Consider the following 19,850-nt stretch of genomic DNA (forward strand, 5'->3'; position numbering starts at 1 on the left):
TAACTAGATCCATGGAAGGGGGTACCTTCTCTTTCAAATCAAGTTGGCGAAGGTGATAAAGCAAGCTTAGGTGCCCGAGGTGAGCTGGAGGCTTTGGACCACTGTGGGCTCAGAGGAGGACGTTCCTGGTTCGTTGTCTCTGCTGGTTCGAAATCTCTTGATTGGAGACCCAAATAGGCCAGAAACCTCTTCCCGTTACGAGGATTGTGCAATGTATGGGTTTTTCCGTTATGCGTAACAACCAGTTTAAATGGGAAGCCCCATCTGTAAGGGATCTTCTGGGCCCTCAGAGCTTGGGTTACAGGACGGAGCTCCCGCCTTTTAGCCAAAGTCATTGGTGATAGGTCAGCATAGACTTGGACCTTGATATTGCAAAAGTCTGCTGCGGTGATTGAGCGAGTCTTAGTCAGAAGCACTTCCTTGCTCTCGTAATAGTGAAACTTGACTATCACATCCCGCGGGGGTTTAGTGTCAGGAGGCCTCGTAGCCAACGACCTGTGCGCCCTCTCCAGTCACCATAATTCTAGCGGAAGATCAGGGCATAAGGACTTGAAAAAGTCTTGTAAGAAAAGGGGCAAATCCGCCGACCCAATAGTTTCAGGGATTCCCCTAAACCGCAAGTTTTATCTTCGAGAGCGATTTTCCAAATCCTCACAATGGTTTTGTAGCGTAATAACTTCGTCTCTCATGTAACTATTATCTTCCTCCATATTTGCCAATCTCTGCGCAATATCGTCTGTGAATGTCTCCAATTTATCAGTACGCTCCCCCAATTCACCAATATCCCGCTGAAGGTCCTTAACCGCTACAGAGACAGCCGTCTTCACAGCCTGCGTTATGGTATCGGTAAGCTGCACTTGTAATTGCGCTAGTTGCGTGCGCAGTGCCTGAGCAGTTAGCGGTTCGGCTCCGGGATCCCCATCTGGATCATCCGGCTGTGGGGTAAGTTCGGTGGAGTCTTCTCCGTCATCCCACTGAAGGGTTTCTGGTGAAGGGGGAGAAAGTGACTGACCGTCCGACGGGTCTAATTGTTTCGGAGAGGACGTAGCGCCATCTTGCTTTGCGCCCCTGTTCTCTAGGCCTGGCGTGCGATGCAAATATGGAGAGATCGTCGTCTTCTTAGGCTCCTTTTGCTTCTTTTTGCCCATAATTCGGGTGGGAAGGCTCCCCAAAGCAATGGAATCCCGAGCACCACTGGAAATATGCTGATAGAAAGCTAATATTCGGGATTTGTTAGGTCCCAGCACGGAGCTCCTAGAAATGGCGTGCAGTCAGTCTCATGGTTAGCCACGCCCCCCTAGAATCTTTTTTTTTACTATAATTTCACGTAATACTTGTTTTTTGTACAGTAAGTCCAGTTTTAAAATATATCTGCTATATTTTTATGCAGGGATAGTTATTGCTGGTCAGTTCTTCTTACATTACATACAATTTCAGGGTTTTCAGAGGATTTTAGGGTGGCGGCATGCTGCCCAACCACACCTACATTGGTTCAGAAACACTGGGGATGCACAGGAGATACAATTATTTCCCATGCAGCAATCCACATTTTTCCTATCCAGATGATAAAAATTTGCCCAAATAAAGAGGAGGGGACAGGGGTCTAGGGGTGCCCACTATGTAAATCTGGCCCTGCACTTGATTCCTATTTATTTTGGAGCAAATGTGTGTTTGTTCAGGCCTGTGATAAGGCTAATAATAATTTTACTTCACATAAAGGTAGATTTATTTAAACTGAACAAATAGGTTTCCCTTCTTAAGTACGAAAATGTTCCTGTAGTTACAACATGACACCTTATCCTGTATAATTCATACTGTACAAATGCAATTGCTGTGTTACTCAAACTGAAATTCATTCATTGCCAGCTGAGTGGATCCAGGATGACAATCCTGATGAGGCAGCACCACCACGTGACCAGGCAGCACCACCACGTGACCGGGCAGCACCACCACCTGACTGGGCAGCAACACCACCTGACCGGGCAGCACCACCACCTGACCGGGCAGCACCACCACTAAACCAGGGGCTCAGTGTAGGCACTCAGACTGGGAATGCCTTTTATGACCACACTGAGCTCCTGATCACCCTGGTTCACCAGGTGAATGCCATCAGGCAGGATCTTTTGGAGGTCAGGGACAATGCTCCTTCTCCTCCTCCACTATAATTTTTTTTTATTTATTTGTTGGCCTAGCACCTTTGTACTATTTTGTTTATTAAAAAAGTTTTTATACCTCTATATTTGGAGTTCATTTTTCATTTAACTAAACTTATACTCAGATGGTACTTGGAATTGTGATGATGACTATTCTTAATCGGAGTCATTAACATTACATTACATAGTATTTCAGAATCATTACAATTACATGATGTAAATATAAGGTTCATTCACATAAATATATGGTTTATTCATTTTTATCTGAGATACAAAGAATCCAGATACTATCTGTTCAGATTTGTTCTAATTGTGTTAGTAATCTACTATTAGATATATAAAGTATAGATGGTACTTTTTGGTTAAACAGCAATATAGAGTAGTAGTAGATACCATTACCAGTTGACCAGAGGTAATGTAAAAAAAATCCACAAACATTAAAAGTTTAAGAAACTTGCAAAATGAGAGCCATTTTTTTCTTTTGAAAAGATAGGAGTCCTTTAACAATGCAGGGCATGTGTGTAGCAGTATACTAAGGGGCCCATTTACTTAGCTTGAGTGAAGGAATAGAGGAAAAAACTTTTAATGTTTTTTTTGGCTACTTTGGCTACTTCGACCATTGAATGGGCTACTTCGACCTTCGAATCGAACGATTCGAACTAAAAATCGTTCGACTATTCGACCATTCAATAGTCAAAGTACTGTCTCTTTAAGAAAAAACTTCAACCCCATAGTTCGCCACCTACCGAAGTCAATGTTAGCCTATGGGGAAGGTCCCGATAGGCTTCCTAAGGTTGAACAAAAATCGTTCGATCGAAGGATTAAAATCCTTCAAATCGATTGAACGATTTTTCGTTCAATCGAATGAATATCGTTAAATCCTTCGACTTTGATATTCGAAGTCGAAGGATTTAACTTCGACAGTCGAATATCGAGGGTTAGTTAACCCTCGATATTCGACCTTAAGTAAATTTGCCCCTAAGTGAAACACATGTGTGAATTGGTCTTCCCATTGAGTCCAATGCAAATCAGCACATTCAGACAAAAAGCAAAAGATAACATACCGTATATACTCGAGTATAAGCCTAGTTTTTCGGCATGCAAAATGTGCTGAAAAAGTCTACCTCGCTTAATACTTGAGTCAGTGGGCAGTAGCTGAGATTGCAGTCACTTTTAATCATTCCTATACCAACAGTTCGCTTGGGGAGAGACTGCAATTTCACACAGCGCCCTCTGTTGGTTATATGAAAGAATAACAGTGCGCCCTCTGTTGGTTATATGAAAAAATAACTGACTGCAATATCACACAGCACCATCTGTTGGTTATATGAAAGAATAACAGTGACTGCAATATCACACAGCGCCATCTGTTGGTTATATGAAAGAATAACAGTACGCCCTCTGTTGGTTATATGAAAGAATAACAGTGACTGTAATATCACACAGCGCCCTCTGTTGGTTATATGAAAGAATAACAGTGACTGCAATATCACACAGCGCCATCTGTTGGTTATATGAAAGAATAACAGTGCACCCTCTGTTGGTTATATGAAAGATTAACAGTGACTGCAATATCACACAGCGCCATCTGTTGTTTATATGAAAGAATAACAGTGCACCCTCTGTTGGTTATATGAAGATAAACAGTGACTGCAATATCACACAGCGCCCTCTGTTGGTTATACGAAATAATAACAGTGACTGCAATATCACACAGTGCCCTCTGTTGGTTATTTGAAAGAATAACAGTTACTGCAATATCTCACAGCGCCCTCTTTTGGTTATATGAAGGATTAACAGTGATGGCAATATCACATAGCGCCCTCTGTTGGTTATACGAAAGATTAACAGTGATGGCAATATCACACAGCACCCTCTGCACATGGTAGTGGGACAGTGGGACAATGCACACAGTAATTCGATTGGCAATTCTCTGTCACCATCAACTTTGCAAAGAAGTCCGGTTGATCGCTGGGGGGGTCGCTATGGCGGAATGTACACTGCTGGGAGACAGAACTGTAGTTGTGTCTTGGCTTATACTTGAGTCAATAAGTTTTCCCAGTTTTCGTAGGTAAAATTAGGTACCTCAGCTTATACTCGGGTCGGCTTATACTCGAGTATATACGGTATTCATTTATCATCACAGACTACAAAGCTTGAAACTAAGGAACCATTTTTTATTCGTAGCCCCAAAGGTGAAAAAAGGTGATACAAACAAAACACCCATAGAAGATGTGTTTCTTCAAATTGCACTGCGCAGCAAAAAATAACGTTAAAGAGGAGTAATATATCAAGTATTGTTAGTACAGGCCATTATATCCAATTTACTTTAAATTATTTAGACATGTCCTTTACATGTATACGCTCAACTAGGTATAGTTGCTCTCTAAACTAGTTGGTTGTTTTGTAGGCTATCCGCAAACACTGCAATAAAAGAGGCCATATCTTTTGTCTTATATCTGCAGGTAAATCCTACTGTATATTATATAGTGTATATTTGTATATTCCCCCCTCCCACCCTTTCTCTTCTGTATATCTCCTTTAATTGCTACTTTAAGAAAATTATGATAAAACAAACATAATCCTATATTATATGTTGGTCTTATATTATATGTCATCATAGTTCAGATCCTAGGCCTACCATTTATTAAACATTTATTGAAGAGTTTGCATGTCATTATGCAGCCTGTACAATTTGCAATGCCCTTTAAATTACTTCCCTTAATAGCCTACATTCACACTTTAAGCCAAGGTAATATCATATCCAGTAGATATTTTGTCAGAAACTAGTTTAATCACAATTTTAAAAGTGACATCTTCACTGGTTATTTGAATCATGGCTATTTTCCATTGTTGCCTACTCGGAGCTTGGGAGCCCAATATTGTAATACTAATCCTGTTTATTCCTGGGCTGAAAATAAATGTCAAATCTGTTATCTCTGTCAACTGTATACAGTACCTTGCCTTGTCATATAGTTGGAAATAATAAAAAGCAATAAACATACTGTACAGAGAGTAAGACAAAATGTAAAATATTGTACAGAGAGTAAGACAAAATGTAGAATATTGTAAAATATGTAGGTTTGTAAAAACAAATGAGTCTAGTAATCATATTAGTACATCATTAAAGAAATAGGCTTATCTTACTCCTGCTTAAGATAAAAAAAGCATGACTTACAGAAGTGTCCCTCTGATGCAGTCCCTCTGTGACAGGGTTAAAAAAAATCTTCATTTTCATTAAAACACTATTTCATAACCTCATTCTGACTTATTGGAAGTCTTCCAATGTGTTTATTATAAAGATTAAGAACTATCATATACTTGAATGATAATTTATAATGACACAATAACCAGTACTTAGGCCAGGAAGCAAGGAGCTTTGGTGCAGCATCTACTCAAACTCATAAATCACTGCATCTGTTATCAGGTCAACCTTTGATTGGGCATTTTTCCTGTCTGAAATCCCTTAAACATATGGTTCTAGATAAGCATGACTATAAGATTTCTGATATCAATTCTCTTGTGGGGTATCTTCTATAGATATCATGCATCTAAAAGATGTAATGGCATGCAAGCAATAGTATGTTTCAGGCAAAGGTAGTGAAGAATAATATAGAAAATTGTTTTCAAAATATGCTTATCCTTTACTAGAGGTACAGAGCCTTCAGTAGATGTAATAAAAGACATAAACAGAAACAAATTAAATGTATTAATAAAAAAATATATATCTTACAATATAATATCAGATTCCAAATGTATATTTGTAAAACTGGCTTGAAGATAGTTCCATAGTTACATAGTTAAATCGGGTTGAAAAAAGACAAAGTCCATCGAGTCCAACCCCTCCAAATGAAAACCCAGCATCCATACACACACCCCTCCCTACTTTCACACAAATTATATAAACCCATACCTATACTAACTATAGAGTTTAGTATCACAATAGCCTTTGATACTCTGTCTGTCCAAAAAATCATCCAAGCCATTCTTAAAGGCATTAACTGAATCAGCCATCACAACATCACCCGGCAGTGCATTCCACAACCTCACTGTCCTGACCATGAAGAACCCCCTACGTTGCTTCAAATGAAAGTTATGGGGTATAATAAGAAGTTATATTACATACAATAAAATATTTACTTAAGCAAGCACTCTTTTCTACTGTCCAATGCGGCATAATCCTTAACTCGGAAACCCATTATCTAGAAAGCTCCGTATTATAGTAAAGCCAACTCCCATAGACTAATTTTAAGATAATAATTCAAATTGTTTAAAATGAGTTCCTTTTCCCCTGAAATAAGAAAATAGTACCTTGTACTTGATTCTAACTGATCTGCATGATTATATTTTGGCAGCAAACAATCCTATTGAATTTATTTAATGTTTAAATTATCTTTTAGAAGCCTTAAGGTATCGTAATCAAAAATACAGTATGATCCCTTATCTTGAACACCCAGGCCAACGATTCGGATTATAGTTAATAAACATGTACTGCAAAATAAAAAAAAAACTATAAAAATAAAACTAAAAACTGTGCACGCCACACGTTTTATTTTTTATTAAAAACATTTATTTCATTCCCCAGTTCAACTTTTGCAGCTCCTGCAGTTATTGGTAACCTTTAACCCAAATAATCACTTAGTCAGGTTGTACATAATCATGCCATTCTTTAGATGTATTCAACACATGAGAACAATTTAACTTTGGATAGAATAGGGTAAGCTACTACATCTGCTGCTTACGTTTTATGTGTTTTATTGTATTACTTATAAAGTTTCAGAGCAACAAATACTAATAGAAAAAATATTTCAGTAAATAGGGTTATGCAATCATATGCATGCTTTATGAACCCTGTTTCATATAGAGGTTCTTTTGTTGTATATTGCCTTGCTATTCCTTCTAGATGTATCTGTTTTAACAAGAGTAGTTAATATTCAAATGCACTTATTGTTGAGAATTTGGTTTATGTTACTCCAAACTAATCAAAATAAACTTCAGAACACCGTAAAGGAAAACTAAACCCTAAAAATAAATATTTCTAAACATCTCATATTTTATATACTGAATTTATTGCACTAGCCTAAAGTTTCAGCTTCTCAATAGCAGCAATGATCCAGGACTTCAAACTTGTCACAGGGGGTCACCATCTTGGTGTCTGCAACACTCACAAGCTCAGTGGGCACTGATCATCTATTGGAAACTAAGATTAGAGTTTGTAGCAAAACAAGCAAGAAAGCAGAAAATTAAGTTTGTTTGTAATATAAACTGATGCTACAAGGCTGATGATTAAATTATGATATTATTTCGACTGGTTTCTGTGCTGTCATGTTGCAATTATTTGTATTACACACTTTGTTGATGATGTAATCCTTGGTTATCAGGTATACGAGGTTCACTTTCAGAGTAAGGTACCACCAAACCTTCCAAACTTTCATAAATTGTAGATATCACTCTGGAGAACCAATCTCTTTAGTCCGTAATCACTTTATTTAGAAATGCACGACACGTTTCGGATCGAATGATCATATGAGCACCTGAGGAAGGATCATTCGATCCGAAACATTTAGTGCATTTCAAAATAAAGTGATTACGAACTAAAGACATTGGTTCTCCAGAGTGATATCTACAATTATCTGTATTAATTACTGATCAGCCTCATATTATGACATTTATATTCTATGTGTACTATAGATTGAGATTCAGTCCCTAAGATAAATAACTGACAGCAGCACTGAGCATGTGCAGCGAATCAGCAAAAAAAAGAAGACGGGGAGCTACTTGGGCATCTTCAGAGACACAGATCTTTACTGCTTAGGGTTGAACCACATGATGTGTCTTCTTGAGATCCGACACACTGAGAGGAAGTGCATGCGAGGAGATGGATGCGGTGACTATAAAGTAAATAATAGAAATGTCAGACCTTGTTGCTGAGTGCATCTGACACGACTGTCAGGTGAAGACACCACATGCAGCGTTCGCATCCAACAGTCATGTCATGTTGGATGCATGCAGTGACAAGCGACATTTCTATTACTTACCTTATATTAACCGCATCTGTCTCCTCGCATGCGCTTCATCTCAGCACGTCAGATCTCAAGAAGATGCACTGTGTGGTACAGTCCTAAAGGGCTGTTGTTTCGTGATGGGTGAATAAATTCGGCAGGCATGGATTTGCAATGAATTACCACATTTCGCCGCCCACTAATAAATTTGGAAACTTCATCAAAAATTCTGCAGCGAAAAATCAAAATGAAAATTATTGGGATGCCCATTGACTTTAATGCATCTGGACAAAATAGTAGCACGTATAAAAATTATTGCGCATCTAAATTTTAATGATACCGATTAACCTCATTTCGTGAATTTTTTGCGGTTTTGCAAATTTTCCCACCGTTTTGCAAATTTTTCAGTGAAGCGAAATGGGACAGATTCACCCATCACTACTGCCTTGGGCTGGTGCTGGAGCCCAAACTATAATATATAACATTTCTAGCCTACTTCTTAAGCTTTAATTCTCCTTTAATTAATGTGTTTGCCAGTACTTAAAGCTTCTTGTACAAATCTTTACATTTACAAAAAGAGAAGAGGCACACAAATGGGCAAAGTCTGAGGAAGGGTACCTCCCACAAGTTTGTGTGGATCATTATTGCCATATGCCTTTTTTCCCTTTGTATGTAGCCTTGAACATGAACATTGTCCCAACTTAAAATGCTCAAAACAAAAATGGATAACTCTTCCTTAAATTAACTACACATATAATAATCTGGTGTCTGTTGTAGCTTATTTCCTGCCTTTTGTGGAAGCTAAGATATTATTTTGAAATAAGATATTCTTAAACAACTGCATTTAAAAGGATCAATAATGCAGTTGGTTGTGGAACAAACCCAAGGCAGCAAGTTGACTGCAATACTCTTTATTGGGAGGTAGAGTTACACAACATGTTTCGGGCGGAGCCCTTTGTCAAGTGTAAAGGAACATTTGAAAAAGAAAACATTTAAGACCTCATGTGACTCATCCAGTGCATCCTGGGTAAACCATTAACCATTTAGTTAACCATTACATTTTACATTCAATTAAGGTGCATTATGCTAAAGTGCAACGTGAATAAATACATTTATCTCAAATACATTAATAAGGATGCATCAAATAACCATTGCATCAATTATCATGACCTCAATCCATATATAATACATAATAATATTACGTATTAATAACCCAATAAATTCCATAAAGATACATTTAAAATCCAGGTAACTGCTTGATCCAGCCTAACCTGTAAAAAATAGGGAAAATGCCATTAAGGCCTATCCAATCATTTGCGTTTTGTAACTATGTTGTGCCAGTTTAGCATTTATATTTATACTTATTTTTGCAACATTGTTCCTACTCAATTATATGCTCACGAATTTTCAGCTACAGAAACTTGTATCCATGTATTATCTATTTGAGCAAGTATATTGCAAAATTGTTGCAATCAGCATAACGGCAATAGCTGAAAAAGGTATTCTCCTAATAGAATGGACTCACCCATACATGATTCAGCAGGAGATCCATGACATTACAACTAGCTGACTAGTTAAAAATCCTGAGGACAAAGAACAGAACAGTATTATTTCCAAAGATCTTTCAAAGAAAACATGCTAGGTTATATTGTTCATTTAATCCTTTTGGGTAGGTACTTTTTAAGCGATTTATCCATCTAGCCTCTCTCTGTAATAATAATTATTATAATAATAATAAGGTTAACTAAATGGTTAATGGTTTACCCATGATGCACTGGATGGGTCACATGAGGTTTTAAATGTTTGCTTTTTCAAATGTTCCTTTACACTTGACAAAGGGCTCCGCCCGAAACATGTTGTGTAAAGGTGGCCATACACAGATAGATCCGCTCGTTTGGCGATGTCGCCAAACGAGCGGATCTCCCTCCGATAATGCCCACCTTGAGGTGGGCAATATCGGGCTGATCCGATCGTGGGCCCTAGGGCCCAACGATCGGATCCTAGCGTTCGCCAAACGGGCGGTCGGATCGCGGGACCGCATCAACGAACAGATGCGGCCGCAATCCGACGGGATTTTTAATCCCATCCGATCGAGATCTGGCCGACTTTCGGCCAGATCTCGATCGGGGAAGCCCGTCGGGGGCCCCCATACACGGGCCAATAAGCTGCCGACACGGTCTGTCGGCAGCTTTTATCGGCCCGTGTATGGCCACCTTAACTCTACCTCCCAATAAAGAGTATTGCAGTCAACCTGCTGCCTTGGGTTTGTTCCACAACCAACTGCATTATTGATACATTGATTTGGGATATCGAACACAGGATAACCCGTGGAATTAAACCAACAAAGACTTTTGGTAAGCCACACCCATTCCTTTATTTGCATTTAAAAGGACTGCTTGTCTTACAACTATTATTTTACTAAACTTCAATGTATTTATTTATGATGGTGATGGTGTGTCCAACAAATAACCCAAGCACTATTCATGAAGCGCAGATCTTTGATATTATTATTAACATGTATTTATAAACCACCCACATAATCTGTTCAATAAATGGAAGTTATACAGTTTTCTGCAGCACTGTCCAGTAAATGGGTGCATATAATTAACATAAAAAAACTTCCAAAAAAGGCCAATAACCGAAAAAGAATAAAAGTAAAGAGGGCCATGCCTAAAAGTGCTTCCAATGTAAAAAGGAGATGAGGTGGGATTTGTAGTGTGGTTTCTTAGTTTATATGAAGAGAAGTTAATTGGAAGTATAAAACAAAGTACTTTTAAAGTGTGGAAAGAAAAGGTGGGGATGCAGAGAGGATGACATTTCTAGAGACTGGCACTAGATGCCAATTAATATAAATGACCAGAATGTATTATAAAATTTAGGACAGCTATGGTTGTTTTGCTCATGTGTTCCCATAAATGCTTAAGTATTGCATTGTTGTGGCCATCTTTCCTTTATTTGAATATGCAGTGAGCTGCACATTGCACACAAATATAAGCATGTCAAGCTTTTTAAATTGAATCACAGGCAGGGCAAATATGTTAGCTGTGTGAATCATTCTGCACTGAGCTACGTTTATAAATGAGCCCTAGAGTTTCTCAAACTGCAAGGTCTGCTTCACTGGTAAGGCTCACGTGTAATTATTGTTAGGCTGGAGATCACCTCACACTGATTAGCTGACAAGTGTATTGTTACTTTTACAAAATGCCTAAAAGTCTAAAAGAATTGCATTCCATTTATTTAGCATGTGACTTTTTTGTGGAGCCAATTTTAGCAGTAATGATAGGAAGATGTATTATTGAAAAACACCAACCACACTCCCGTTGTCTACTATAAACGTTTTTATCCTTATGATTCCAGCAGAGGTCTGACTTCTGTCAGTATTAGGTAATTCACAATGTAAAAGAAGATAGAAAAGTACCCCCACTTGATCAATTAAACTAAAGCAGTCACAATATAGGCTATCTTCTAGCCTTCTTCACTTACCTATTAGACAATAAGTTAAGTTATTCACACTCAAGTAAAAGACCCACTGATTGTACACTAGGTTAAGTAATCACTAGATAATTAAGTTATACGGTGCTGTGTATTAAATTACAATTATCCAACTGTATCAGCTGAAAATAAAGTGCTGTGCAATAAAAATAATTGAATTAGTTAACTTTAGGACCTATTAATGATCTTTGTTACAATAGAACCATTAATACATAGGGGGGTCTCTTAACCGAGATTTATACCCTCCTTAATTAATTGTGTATAAATGCAGTTCTAAATATAATTAATTGATTTACTACATCAATTGGTGGCTGTTAATTCATAAAAATTAATTAATTAAGTGCTACGGTGCTAAATTGATAAATAGTAATACGTTTACAAAATTGATTCAAATTGTTACTCAAATTAGAGAGAATAAATTCATAAGTTGTAAAGTGCTTGAGAGTGCTGTATTAAAATAACATAGGCAATTGAGGATTCGATTGATTAAATTAAATTGACTGCCAATTCATCCGATAAAAACTAAAATCAATGCTCAAATTCATGAATAAAGGAGGAAAATGAAATAAGAGTAAGTGGAGTTGTCCCAAAACTACTGCCTACTGCCTTGATAAAGCAGATATTGTGAAACGCGAGTCGTCATTTGAATCAACAGATCTTTTGGCTATCTTGTCATTTAATTTCCTTGGTAAAAAAACTTTTTTTGGGGGGGTGGTGGAATCGTCAATCCTTGCGCGGTTCATTTTGCTTTCTCTTTCTCTAAATAATGAACTCCCAGGAGACCGTGGATTTGTGTTTTTTAGGATATATTAGCCTCTCATACAAACTTAGGGCTTAGCTTAAATACTGAGACCACAGTCCCGGTTACTCTGCCTTCTCCATCTTTGTGGTGTCCCAGGGAAAGAAAATTTAAGGCAGTAGTTTTGCAGTAGTGATTACTTAACCTAGTGTACAATCAGTGGGTCTTTTACTTGAGTGTGTATAACTTAACTTATTATCTAATAGGCAAGTGAAGAAGGCTAGAAGACTGTCTTGTCATTAAATCCATATTTTGTAGGTCCCACAACAAAGTGCTTATTCCATTTATGTGTAATAAAAGTCTGCATTATGTGTAATTCTTAACTATATTGACACCAAAAAAAAAAAAAATTCCACACAGAATTAGAGTGCTCACCTGAACGTAATTACCCTCTCGGGTGCCGGGTGCTAAACAGTCCACAGGACCTCCTGCTCAAGGTCCAAATAACTCGAACATCCAAAGAAAACTGTAGCCACACCGATCAAACTTGTCTTGTGAAGAAAGTGTTTTATTGGCTCACGGCAGACAAAACTTTATGTCTGCCGTGAGCCAATAAAAACACTTTTCTTCACAAGACAAGTTTGATCGGTGTGCTACAGTTTTCTTTGGATGTTCAAAAAAAAAAAAAATGGACATATTTCTATAAACCTTGTGAAATTAAGATTGAGATCTGGCTACAGCTTTATAGACTACATTTTGTAGTATACAATACAAAAACAATCCTTACTGCAAAATAAAGTATTACCTAAACATCAGAACAAACCCCTTCCAAATGCCAAATGCTTCACTGGCAGTGTGCATTTGGTTATTCCCCCATAATACAGAAAGAACAGCTATGGCTGTGACAAATGAATTAAAAGGTTCATTAAAAGGTTCATTGTAAATTGACAGATCAAAGTTGTTAGCATAAAGCTACAACTAAGCTAATTCCAAGACTGGAGGTAAAAAGAAAAGAAAGATGAAAACTAGAAGGGGCAGTGAGGGTGAAACTCCGGAACAAACGGCACGTTGCTGGATAGGTTGGCGCTAAATGGGTGTATTTTATAGGAAGAATGGAAGGGGGAAACCAACACTGAAGGAGTGCTACCATTTGTATACTGTATATAGTGAATTTACACATATATGCATACCCACAAATAGGTACAGTAATTAAATTTACATTTACAGACTGATAGCAAGCCCTGAGAACACCGTCAGACTGAGTCATTATGCGTCCACTGTGGCTCCGACACCAAGGGCCCCTTTTGCAACCAACACGGCCTTCTCCTTATTTCAACTCCAACTGACGTGTCCTGTCCTGTCAGCCCAGTCTCACCCTGCCTAAATGTTAGAGTGCGATAGTTTTATAAAATATAATTACAGGGGTTTCTAGCTTATGATTGCTTTATATAGTTTAAAATAGAGACCCTGCATTATTTACAAACATATAAATAGAAGTAGTGAGTTAAATTATAAATCCAAGAAAAATGGGATACATCAGGCTGATAAAATAAGATAAAGCCAGGAAAAAAGACCTTTACTAAGATAAGGTTTAGTATATACTTCTGGATCACTGCACTTCGTATACTCTAATTACCAATATCAGAACAGGTTTTTAATGGATATTGATTGCTTTAAAATGTTCATCATATATTCTTATATTAAAAAAATGCAAACACAGTACAAAATGTCTTTTGTATCGGTACATATGCAGTATATATTGTTAAATTGCTTATTGCTATTTAAAGATGTGTTGAAATTGATTAAATTCTTTGTTCGCTCCATGTAATAATTACAATTAATTAGCCTTAATTAGCATCTATGCTATTAACAATGCATGTTAAATTATTGCTTTTAATTGTTTATCTCATAATAAGTGTTGTGTTGAAAAAATGTCATGCCTTTGCTTTTATGTCAGAAATATAAATAGATCTGAAAGTGTGGAAAATAGCTGAGCAGCTGGAATGTACCTTAAAAGAAAAATGATGTTCATAGACATTCAATGAGCTGGAAAATCATATTTTTAAATAAAACATATCTGATGTCTGTGGCAATTCAGTGAAAAAAAAGCATTAATATGACTAAAATATGGTTAATGTTTAGAAACATGATGGGAGAAAGATAATGTAATGACGTTCTCAAAAATGCATTAAATATCCATCAGTTAACTCTCATTTCTACTATTTTCATACAATCTTTTTAGCAAAGGGAAATGGTAAGACAACTAAACCAATAAAAATATTGGTTTACATCCAACTGTATTAACACCATTAAGACATCAAGAAAAATTTCAAGACAAGTTTTTACCTTGTTAAGTTCCACAATGTTCTCCTGGAAGGCTGGCTTTATCTCTGGTCCACCCACCAACTTGGTTGTGGGTATTGTATGTTGTTTACACACTTACAGTACCATGCCTTTATACTGTAACTCACACATTCTGATTTTGGCATTTGTGTTTTTTTAAATTGCAGTTTTTGTTAATTATATGTCATAGAAGTTGACCGTTATTTAATTACAGTATATCCTTGCCATTTGGTGCAGGTTATCATGGTTCACATTATATTGGTGACTGGCATGTGGATACATGAAAGTTTTGTTATGGCTTGGCAATAACAGGTCAGGTAGGTTTAATAAATATAAATTAATAATGCTGTGGCCAACCTTCACCTATTCAAAAGGAAACCTTGTCTCTGTGTCTTCTTTCCATTTTCCGTATACCACATAGTTTCTGCCAGTTAAGATTTATTAACCTACATGAGCCCCACCTGCATCTCCACAGTCCTCTACTCAAAAAATATCACTATTTAAAATGAATTCAAAACAAATACATATTCAGAGTTGTGTATAGAAGTGTTTGGGTCACTTGGAAACTAGAGGGTCAGTCGAGTGAAGGAAGTAATTGCTACATGCCTTGCTTGCAAAATCACAAAAATGGAAAGCTGAAAATAGTCTTTATTACAGTTCATTCTCCCGTTACTGATCTTCCTGTATTGCTGAGCGTCCACATGGAGCAGGCTTGTCATGTTTAATAAATAAAACCGGAGTGAAGCTGTCCATTTGGACATTCGGCCCTCGGCCCAACAATCAGATCATAATGGGTGCCAATGCGGACCATTAGGAGAGGTTCACATCAATGAGCCAATGTGCTCCTCACCCTAGTGCCTTATGTCAGGCCCGTGTAATGCCATGTATAGTTTATATATTTGTCTACTGTAGTAACACAACTGATTATTTTACCCACTGATAGTGAAGCAGTTTATTAAAATAACCATAGATTTTTTTTATAAACCTGGCTTTAATATATAACAACCAACTAACATTAACACAATACTTTGTGATACACCTTGAATGGAATTACCCACTTTGACTATTGTTGCTTGCTTTACCTTTACTCTTTTTCAGTCATCAGTATTTAACTGTGTTATTGAACCATTTTTCTTGTTCTTTTTGACAAAGGCAGACGTTGACTCATTAGTGCAATTAGATTAAATAACTACCCACAACCATTTATGCTCAAAACAATCTTGTATTACTAATGAAATCATCAAACACCTTAGGTTCAGTCAAAGAATGTTGGTTTGCTCTAATCCCCTGACAGTATAAATGTTTGTTCCTTTCAATTACTTAGAAAGAAACAAATAGAATGTGTTCCTATCATGAAAGCCTCTTTCAGCCCATGACAGATGCTTACATGCTGCATATCCAGCAGCAGGATTTTTTTTAAAAAAGGAGAGTTGCATGTACTTTGCGCAAATGATGAAGTAGAATATTCTATTCATAGTCATTAATGTAGGTTAAAAAAGTGATTTAAACAAAAAACATGCTTATAGTAGAATTATCACCATTACCAAGTTGGAGACTGGAGGGATTCCCAAGGCACTACATCAATGTTTATAGAATTATTCAATAACATCTATATATGGCTATGGATACTTTGGCATTGGGATTTTCTGAACTCTGATCTGGTCTGGTTACTATTGATCAACATCATTTATACTAGTGTTAGTTGCAATGTAATGTCTGGTGGTCAAGACAATCAGTTTTCTGTGTACCCTTGATGTTAGCTGTGAAATTAGAGGCTAGATTCTTCTGATTATGGAGATTGTTTTTGACAGGTATATTAAATAGTGCTATGGCAATTGAGCAACTAAGGACCATGATCACTTTGTTATTCACACACAAATATTAAGCATTTATTGACTAGGCACAATTTTACATATCTTATTATTATTATTTTGTCTGGAAAATTTCTTTATACACAGAATAATAAATAGGTGAATGCTATATGGGTGTCAGGTATGGGTGTCAGGTAGCAGTTACTTGATTTCTCCCAGGCCAGAAGATTAGCACTGCTATAAACATGATGATGAAATAGTAAAGCACTGTGCTAGATGGAGATTAGATATTTAAACCCCTCACTGACACCATTGCATTGTCTTATCATGGGTGAACTCTACTTTTTCTTGCTATTGATTGAGTTGCTTTGAACTTCTGGATATTGATTTAACATTTGTACCTTAATATTAGACTTTGCCAGCCTCTTGTCTTGACAGTTCCCTGTATTCCGCCTAGTCGTCACCTCCTAAGAATGAAACCATTTGTCCTGACAACAGGACATAAACATTTATACCACAGCTTCAATTTAGCTGTTTTTGTATTTTTTAATAACAACAACAAATGTGATATGTAATGCTGATGTTTCATGTAGTGACATTGGACTTACAGAGCGCACTTTATCCCACCATGTCAGTCAATTTAAATGGATCATTTAAATAAATATACAATAAATACTGTGACACTTTGTTGAAATGATTCATCCTTACTTACAGAGTCTTGAACTATTTAGTAAAAAATTATATATCAATAAATTATATTTGCATATATTTGGTGTTCTTGCATTTTATATGAAATTTTTTTTAAATCCAGCTTCAGTTCAAATTACTTTTTTTTAATCAATAATACTGTGGGTAATGGAGGAAAAAACTGGGACAAATGGTAATGAAAGGAAATGGCTCAAAAAATGTGGTGAAGCTGAAAACATGGGTCACAGATAAGAGCTCTCCTTCACTTCTAAAAATCCTTTATTATTAATTTATCCCGAATCATATTTTAGAATTATTACATTGTCATGAATTTGGAAGTAAATGCACACTAATAGACTGTACATTTATAAAATGTGAATTATAACTTGTCATCAGACTGTAAAATGATATTTATGTAAAATTACATTATTATTACTTTATTTTATCTCTTGTCTGCCAGGGTTAGGGTTTATGAGAACACTTCTGCATAACACGGCCTGTTACCATTTTATAGTTTTTAGACTATTCCTTTACTCACTGTTCTTGAATGTATTTAAATAATTTTTTCACATTTTATGATAAGGCCTGCATTGAGTCACTTTGTATAATTATATAACTTCATCACAAGTGTCTTCACATATATGTCCTGACATACAGGCTCACAACCAGGGGAGCTCTGGAAATAATACTGGTAGGTGTAAGTTCCAGAACTCCATTTGCTAGCTGCACCTACTCATGCATCTGGCCCAGTTTGCACATACTTTGATTTAAAAAAGGTATAAAACACAACTACTACACAATTTACCAATGCATTTGTAAATTATCACAAATTGTGGTGCACACGGGAATTTTAGGAAATAGAAAAAGTTCCAAAAATGTAGTTTTCCCAGTTATTCATTTACTCAAAAAGATGTGTTCTTAAGTGTAACGATTCAAACAGGGACTTTGTTTGACCCCTTTTGGTGGCTAAATGCACCTTATATACCTTTTTGTTACATTTGCATTTCATTTTGGTGCAAATGCTGGTGCCCAGGAAAAACTTTAGAAACATTTTGGGGGAAGGATATAAATTAGGCCATAGGGTTTCTTTGACTACACATGAAATTCTTTTAAAATTAACAAGTTACTAGCATTCTTCTATTCTAATAAAGTACAAAATCTGTTAAATTCAGTATTCACGTGTGACAAATGTGACAAAAGTTGTACTGCATATCTCACACAACAGTGAAATCCAAAAAACCTATGCAAAACGTATATAACTTGCCAGACAGGCTGTTTTAATTATGAGTGTTAGTCCTTCCTGTAAAAACTGTCTGTGAATTAATCCTAATGCATATCTATGATGCACTTTTAAAAAACTATGGCTTGATGAAAATCACAGGGGGTATGAGTAGCTGTTCGATACTTTTTAGTGAGTTAAGTTACTTATATCCTACTCTGGACTATTGCTTCTCTACGACAAAATGCTTTGGCCTTTAAAGTGACATCCCAACCCTGTTTTTACAATCTCTCAGATATCCCCTGACCACCATGGGTAATCAAATATGCAGTACACAACATTTTCTCAATGTTGAAGAAAAGCACATTGGATACCTACATCCTAAGATTATGGAAGCATAGTGCTCAGAAAAACAGTGATGGTGTTGTGGTATAACGCATAAACTTCTTTCTATAGTCCAGAGATGTAAAATTCACTGCCCTATAAGATCCCTGTTTGTTTATGGATTTGTATTGAAATATCTTACTGTTATTTGTTTACTGACTACACTTAAGTAATGCAGCTGAAGATAGAACACAGTTCTATCAATAATGACAATAACATAGATGTATATAGTGTTTTTCTAAATGCTGGCCTCAGATAATGGCAAATGTTAATTACAGAATATCTTATAAGAACATTAAGCCTGTAACATATCCAGTAAGTCTTGCCCAAGCAGCTAATGAGGTCCTAAGAGAATTGTAGGTCATTGTAAGTTAAAAAAGAAGTGTGTGCGCATAGAAAAGTTCTGTAAAATGCATTTGCAGTCATTTATGAGAAATTCACGATACCTTCATAAATGAAAATAATTATTACAGAATAAGATCAAATAAATATGAACTGTTTCTGCCATGGGGCAAGGGGAGATCCTTTCCTCAGACAGTACCAGCGTAAGCAGAACACTTTTTTTCATTCATTTTTTTGTGTAATTTCATCTCCTCCATCACTGAACACAACTGTATGAATTGACCAGCTAAGATTCAATGTTTAATTTAAGAAAGAACAAAAGGATCAAGATGATATTCCTATGCTTAATATTAATCGCTTGATGACACTGCATGTTTCTTGAATTTGCCAAAAGCAAAGTTGCATATGGAATGGAGTGCTCATGCTCACAATCCACTTGATTATAGCCAGAATTCAGTAGGACCATTCAACAGTGTAGCCACTATTATGTTTAGAACCTGTATTTCTCATTGCTGGAAGCAAAACTACTTATTTCCCCCTAAAAGCATACACAATAGCATCAAAGATTTACAAAAAATGCAATTTGCATTTGTTTTTAAGTTTTCATTCCCCAAGGGATATATATTGTCTCTATTTTTGGGACATAGGATTGTGTTTTTAACTTAAGTCAAAGCTGTA

At 36.5% G+C, this 19,850-nt stretch overlaps 1 protein-coding gene across 3 annotated transcripts in view; it reads right to left on the minus strand.

Moving 5' to 3' along the window:
* The window catches only part of cdh12.L (cadherin 12, type 2 (N-cadherin 2) L homeolog), a 579,800-nt gene that overhangs the window by 145,837 nt on the left and 414,113 nt on the right, over positions 1 to 19,850 (minus strand). The window lies entirely within an intron of this gene.

The sequence above is a fragment of the Xenopus laevis genome, chromosome 6L (assembly GCF_017654675.1).
Source record: "Xenopus laevis strain J_2021 chromosome 6L, Xenopus_laevis_v10.1, whole genome shotgun sequence".
In the NCBI taxonomy this organism is placed as follows: Eukaryota; Metazoa; Chordata; class Amphibia; order Anura; family Pipidae; genus Xenopus; species Xenopus laevis.